Source organism: Cyrtonyx montezumae, unplaced genomic scaffold (genome assembly GCF_038088225.1).
Source record: "Cyrtonyx montezumae isolate F1298 unplaced genomic scaffold, pur_monq_1.0 scaffold_12, whole genome shotgun sequence".
NCBI classification, from domain to species: Eukaryota; Metazoa; Chordata; class Aves; order Galliformes; family Odontophoridae; genus Cyrtonyx; species Cyrtonyx montezumae.
The window spans coordinates 19,431,654-19,439,253 of record NW_027071848.1 but is presented as its reverse complement, the minus strand read 5'-3'; positions in this window follow the sequence as shown (position 1 = coordinate 19,439,253).

Genomic DNA, 7,600 nt, shown 5'->3' with positions numbered 1-7,600 from the left:
CGTTATTATTGTAGGAGTTGGTAGCAGTGTGGTATTCATACCAAGTGTGCCAATCCCTATAAAGGAGCTGAACAGGAGAGTTATTTAAAGAGATTAAACGATGCAGAATAAAGCTTCCAAAAGCTGTAATTGAAAGTGACAGAAACATTAGCTTGGAAACAAGTAACATTTAATCACGCGGATTATACAGAAACATAATTTTTGTGTGTTGTTTTCTTCAGTAGAATTTAATCTTGATCTGTTGAGACAGCTCATCACTTTCAGCTGCCTACTGCCAGGGGCCTGCCAGGGTACGTAAATGGAGCGGCTGTGATGAGGAGCAGGACCTGTTCACTCCAACACTGGCCATAACTTGTGCATGCCTGAAATTTCAGTTGCCCATACCTGCACCTGTGGCTTGCAGGTTTAAGTGGGTGCACTGCTTCTGACTTTTGTTTGCACCATTTAAATGGTTGGACTTCTGAGCCAGAGCAAGCAGCGGCCCCAGCAAGAGCATATTTGTACAGCCATAAAGCTGAAAGTTACTAAAAAGCAAAGGCTAGAAGGAAAAAAAGGGAGAAAAAATCCTTACTGGCCTGGACACGTGTTCAAACCTATGTAAATCGTAGAATTAAAGAATCATTCAGGTTGGAAAAGACCTCTAAGATCACCTAGTCCAACTGTCAGCCCATGCCCACTAACTATGTCTCTCAGTGCCACATCTCCATGTTTTTTGAGCACCTCCAAGGACAGTGACTGCACCGCCTCCCTGGGCAGCCTATGCCTCACCACTTGTTCTCAGAAGACATTTTTCCTAATATGCAACTTGCATTAATTCATTCAACATGCAGCAAATCTGAATAGCCACAGTAACTATTTATAGCACAGATAAGATTTTATAAGTGAAATGATTAGCTAGGCCACAGGGAGAATAAAGCTCAAGATGGCAAAATAATAATATGATATTTCTTTTAACAGCTACCATGGTGGTGCACAGTATGTGCATTTTCCACTGTCCACGTCTTGACTCCCATTAAAGTGAGCTTTGCATTTGCAGAAGATGGGAGTGGGAGCAGACGTGACCTTCAAGAAGGCTGATGTGAAGTGCTTTCACCTCGTGGGGACTTGCAAGGGCAACAGGCAGGGAAACTCACATCAACACTAACCTGTTCTCTGTAGCAGCCAAGGACTACGTGTGAAAGCATGTCAAAAACTCCAAGCATTTTGGATGGTTACCATGAAATATTTTGAGTTTATTTGCTCATGTTCTAAAACTTGTTTGAAAATGAAGCCAGCTATCTAAAAATCATTTTGAACTACAAGGTTATAGGGAGGTTTATTTTATTGTTCTCTGCCAATGTCTCTCAAGGCTAACACAAGAATTTAAAGTAGTATGTTTCACCTGCAGTTCGCTCTCAGCTTCTTGCAAAGTCTGAGTTATTAACAGATGCCTTGTGTTTTTAGGAAGGTCACATCAATAGGTCAGCATGGCCAGAGTTTCAGAAAACAAAGACATTTTGTAAGAAGAGGAATTAATTCCAACTCACAGCAAGAACATTATAACAGAAACAGTTTCATCATGAAGGGCAATCAGATAGATCCTGGCCTCTTGAATTTGGAAGAACTCAGAATGTCATTAGTAAGTCCCAAGCCTATAGGGCACCACAACGATCATTTATAATTCTGTGATCAGTTTACAGCTTCCTTGCAAGACTTCCAGACGTATCTAAAGGCATTGCAGACCAAAAACATACCCAGTGTTGACCTTTGGATGAGAAAATCAGTGTGTGGTGTGAGGCTGGGAACAGCAGCAATGTCCCTTCTTGCTCCCACAGTGAGGCTCTGGCACCCCTGAGTACACCCTGAGTGGGAGAAAAGAACATGTGGGAAGCTCAGCTGCTCAGAAGAAAAACAATTAATTTGTCTGGATTCAAAGCAGACAATGCTCTCTGCAGGGCAGGGACTGTTTTGCCATGTTTGTTTATAAATATCTGAGCCTTGTAAATATTGTAAATATCTTCCTTTGTCAACGATAAATGTTCCTGTAGCAAGGAAGGAAAAGACTTCAGAAAAGACTGCTAGCCAAAGAAGAAGAGCCCGTGAGATGAAACCTACAGACCTAGGTTTAATGGTAATATGGTCACTAGGAGAGACACAAACTCCTACCAAAGTAGATTTATTATAACTTTCTGTTTATCGCAGTGTCCTTACATATAGTCATCCTAACACAGAATAACACGTGCTGCATTCTACTCAGAATGAGTAATGTACATCATGTGAGTAAGTAATTAATGTATCAGATCTTTCCAAAACTATCTGGACAGGTAAGGAGGTCACCAGGACACTAGCTCTTTTGTTCTGCTTTGATGACATGATGGCGCCAAAAGGTTTTCCTGCCTAGCTGCAGGACAATGCTATTGGGTACAAAAAGCATGAAGTGACTTGGGGATACTCTCAGGTGCCAGAGTCCAAGCATAGAACAGAATCATAGAATCGTTTAGGTTGAAAAGGACTTTCAAGATGCCTAAGTCCAGCTGCCAGTCTGACTTAAGCAACCTCAACTGTCTCCAAATGAAGAATTCATAGGAATTTTGAAAAGCTGCAGTTGTTCTCTGGCATCACATTTTTTCTTGAGGGTGCTTGGCTGTATTTGGGATCAAAACATCTTAATTTCTGATCTCTCCATAGCTTGTGATGACACCAGTAAATGGATTTAGCTGGATTCCACAATACTTTTCTCATTATAAGAAAAGAATAAAATTGTCCCTAAGTGGTGTGCTCCACTTTCCTTGTTGGTATAACCCAGGCAATGGCTATGGTTCTCTCTAGATACGACTGTGTTTTATATTCTTACTCCTCTGGGCCATCAGGCACCTGAAGCAACAGTGTGAGTGATGGGGAACAGGAGTTTAATGGTAAGACTTGAGAGGAGCATGGCTGGTGGGATAGTGGGCCTCAGGCCTGGGCCCTTCCTGTGACCACTAGTTGCACCATTAGGAAGAAGTCAGCAAATGTGAAGTTTACCTGAGTGTCAGTTGATTGCTACTTCATTTGAGCCTGGAGTGCTGTTGGCACATAGAGTCATAGAATGGTTTGTGTTGGAAGGGACCTTGAAGATCATCTAGTTCCAACCTCCCCTGCTATAGTTCCAATCTCCCCCTAGACCAGGTTGCTCAAAGCCCCATCCGGCCTGACTTTGAATGCCTCCAAAGGGAGGGGGCATCCACAACCTTGTTGGGTAACCTGTTCCAGTGTCTCACCACCCTCGCAGTAAAGAATTTCTTCTTACTGTCTAGTCTAAATCTACCCTCTTCCAGTTTTTTTCCCTCATCCTGTCTGTACATGCCCTTATAAAAAGTCCCTCCCCAGCTTTTGTGTATGTCCCCTTCAGGTACTGGAACAGGACCAGTTATTTTCATGGCGGTGTGTTTTACAAGGCCTCTGAGTACTAAAGCACATACTTTTGGTGCTGCAAAGACCTGTACAGCTCATGAATGTCAGCTGATAGCTCTGGTCACTGCCACATGTCTTCCAAGTTACCTTTAGGGCATGATGCACAGCCAAGAAGAATCTACAAGTTTCAAGGAATGCAGTCGAACTTGCAAGATAAAGGAAATTGGTGACAGTTTATTTATCTGTCCATGTGGAGATGTCCAACGTAAGATAAACATCAACAAAAGCTTCTGAACAAGAAGGTAGACAAATTGGAGCTTTTATAAAAAACTGTATTTCTGGAAAAATGCACCTTATTTATCTGAGGCAGTAAAAGAAAAGCTGAATAGAAAAGCTTAATCCTCTGCTATTTAAGATTTACAGCAGAATAGTTGCCTATAAATTCAATGAAATTTCAGCAGCATTAAACCAGACAAACACAATGGAAAAAAATTATTCTTAATTCAAAGAGAAAATAAGATCAAGGGTTTGTATGCTTATTTTTTATGATAAAGTAAATACTGTAGGAACATAGAAAGCTATAAAGTGATTAGGTAAAAAAAAAAGGAAGGATTTTATACAAAAATATTGATTGTAAGCTGAGTACATTTTTCAAAGACTGTGAGAGCTATAATTTCTGTTCTTAAAATTAATGGTCACTGTGGCATAGAATGTGTTACAAATATTCTTCATACTATAAAAAAGCCCACATGATTGCTTGTGGAAGGAATCTACTGCTTCTGAGAAGTAACATGCTTTCTACTTTCTCATATCTGACATTAATTTTTTAGACTAATTTGTTTTCTAGGAAAATAAGGAAAAACTTGCTACATATACATAGCAAAAATACCCTAGGCATAAAAAATAAGCCTTTTCTTTTTCCCTCTAAAATCACTTTCCAAACTCTTTCAAAAGCTGCCAATTCACCAATTTCCCAAGATGTCTTGTTATAGCTTAGTAATTAAATTGTAGTCTCAGAGCTGTCTTTTTCGTTACTAAGTTCACTGGAAATGCATCTTCATCCTTGTCTAGCACAATATATAAATGTTCTGTTGGGAATACAACTGTATTTATTGATTCTTTGGAATTTGTAAATTCTTTCAAAAGAAATTTGGTTAGTTCTGAGCATTCATGAACTGATGAAGGCAGAAAACAATGATGTGAAGTATTTTGAGGGAGTTTATATCCACATATGATTTGATAATAGGATCTGCAGTAGAAATGTGTTCTTCTTGGTATCTGTTTCTTCTTTACAATAGCTATTTACAAATAACTGTATTTTTAAAATTATTTATAAAATGTATTTGATTGCAAGATCTCTTAGTTGATGTGTTTAAAGGAAAGTGTGTGAATGTGAAATATAAGGATCTTCCTCTCTCGCACACACACAAGAAAAGAACAGAACGTTTTGGTTTGGAAAGGACCTTTAAGATCATCTAGATCCAACCACCTGCTATAGGCAGGGACACCTCCCTCTAGACCAGGCTGCTCAAAGCCCCATCCAGCCTGGCCTTGAGTGCTTCCAGGACAAGGTCACCTTCAGCCTTGCTGGGCAACCTGTTCTAGTGTTTCACCACCCTCACGGTAAGAATTTCTTCCTAATATCTAGTCTAAATCTACCCTCTTCCAATGTAAAGCCATTTCCCCTCATCCTGTTACTACATGCCCTTATAAAAAGTCCCTCTACAGCTTTCCTGTTGGCTCCCTTCCGATACTGGAAGGCTGCTATAAGGTCTGTCCAGATCCTTCTCTTCTTCAGGCTGAAGAGCCCCAACTCTCTCAGCCTCTCCCTGTGGGGGAGGTGCTTCAGTCCTCTGTTCATCTTTGTGGCCCTCCTCTGGACACACTCCAACAGCTCCATGTCCTTCTCGTGTTGGGGGCCTCAGAACTGGACACAGTACTCTAGGTGGGTTCTTATGAAAACAGAGTAGAAGGACAGAATCACCTCTCTTGACCTGCTGGTCACACTTCTTTTGATGCAACCCACAGTATAGTTGGCCTGCTGGGCTGCAAGTGAACACTACTGACTCATGTTGAGTCTTTAATCAACTGACACCCCCAAATCCTTCTCCTCAGGGTTGATCTCAATCCATTCTCCACCTAGCCTGTGTTTGTGTTTGGTATTGCCCAGTCTCTGGTGCAGGACTTTTCACTTGGACTTATTGAACTTCATGAGGTTGGCATGGGCCCACTTCTCAAGCCTGTCCAGGTCCCTCTGGATGGCATCCAGTAGTGAGAACTAATTCAGTGATTTGCTGAGAGATTGCACCTCAAGCCTTTATATGTTCACAGTTAAGGGTCTTTTACTGGAAGTTTCCTGGCTGAAAGCTTCCTGTCTGGCCTTGGATGTCAGAGCAGCAGGTAGAGCAAAGCATCCGTTGATTTGCTCATCCTTGACAACTACTCAGAGAAGCCATGAGCTACAGTTGTTTTTTTGTTTCACACTGGGATTTCCTTACCAAAGCACAGCCTCCAGGCAGGGAAAATTTTGTGGTAAATCCATGCCATCAGGAAAGCACAGTACTAAATGCCTGTGACTCCAAGTGCATGATGGCTCACTGAGAGTCTCCATCTGCATCCAAGATCCCAAAGCTGGGCACAGCAGTGGGACCATCTGGGAACCACTGCAGCTGTCCTGGCCATCAAGAAATCAGCCTTATGGTTTAGGAACTGCTCATATGACCTCAGTCTTGCTGAATGTATCTGAAGATTTCAGGGCTTGTTTTCCAAGGGCTTGGCTTGTAGATCATGTTGGGTATGGGGGCCAAGGTCAATCTTTTACTCTGTGCTAACATCACAGTCAATCACATGCAGCAAGAGATGAGAAAAGAGCCTCCTCATCCTGTTGGCAATGTTTCACTTAGTAGTATCGCTGAGAGCCCAGGCAGCAGATTTCCAGGAGGATACCCAACCCCTTGTGCTAGAGACACTCACCTTCTCATCTCCATGTCTATTGAGATTTCATAGAAATAACCAAGTCCCACAAGGAAAGCTAAATTACTTCCCACCTAAGGATAAGCTAGAGTCTTGTAATTAAGTTAGGCTGCTGACAAATGAAAAACTTCGATATAATTCTTGTAGACAACTCATTTATTCAAGTGCTTTTAAACTGGGATCTCCCAAATGAAATTTCTCCCTGTGATATATCATGGTTTCCTGTGGGTATGCACCAGTCCCTCCCATTGAGCTGCCCCACTTTGCATCCAGTGATAAAATACTGGAATTAAATAGAAATCAAGAACCTCAATTCCTTTTAGCATGCTTAAAACAGCAACAACAACAAAAATTAAATATACAGTGTCTTTCTGCATAAACAAAAACAAGTTTCTGTGGCAGTGACCTGCTGAGTCATTTGACTGAATACTCTTAGTTTATGCAGCTGCATCCATCACTAAATGCCCTTTGATCACAAAGAAATTCAGTGTCTGCTTTGCATTAAAAAGCAATATAGATAGAAGATAATAAACTGCTGTAAATTCAGTGTATTGTTCTCTAATGCAGTGATTGCAGCATTTTTTCTATTTTTGCTATTGAAAACAGGAGGTCAGCATTTCTATTAGTGTGGACTGATATGTGATTTCATCCAACTACATGTTTTTCAGTTTACATGTTGCCCTTATTAAAAGATGCATGTTTTTCTGGCACCAGCAAGTGTCTAACATGGATTACAGCACAATTTCCAACAATAAGCTCATTTACTCTTTTTTTGTCATCATTGCATACCATTCTAAATTACTATGAGATTATTCAGAATACCACAGCCTTTCAAATTTGATTTTCTCTTAAAATATAGCAGTTATGTTCTGTTCTCTCTTGGTAATTCAAAGACTTGGAAAGAATGATTTAAACATGAGTCATGCGCATTATGAACTATTCAGTGTATTAGGAACACAGATGTTTACGAACATCAATTATTGACATCATTTTGGGATGAACTTTATTATAACCTTGAAATGAGCAAACTGATGGAGAGTATGAATTGATGTAAAACTTTTGTAGTTCTGGAATAACCCTCCCTAGGGAAAGCTGCAGAAGTGTTTTAAAAGCAAAACTTTAAGCTCAACAGTATCTAAAGAAATCAGAAAACATTTCTGACCTATCATAACTAAAATGGGTTTATTTGTATTTCTTCACACAAAAAAAAGTTTTTTGTTTTAGTCTGTTCTGAAAAGAAAGGTTGGTCTGAATA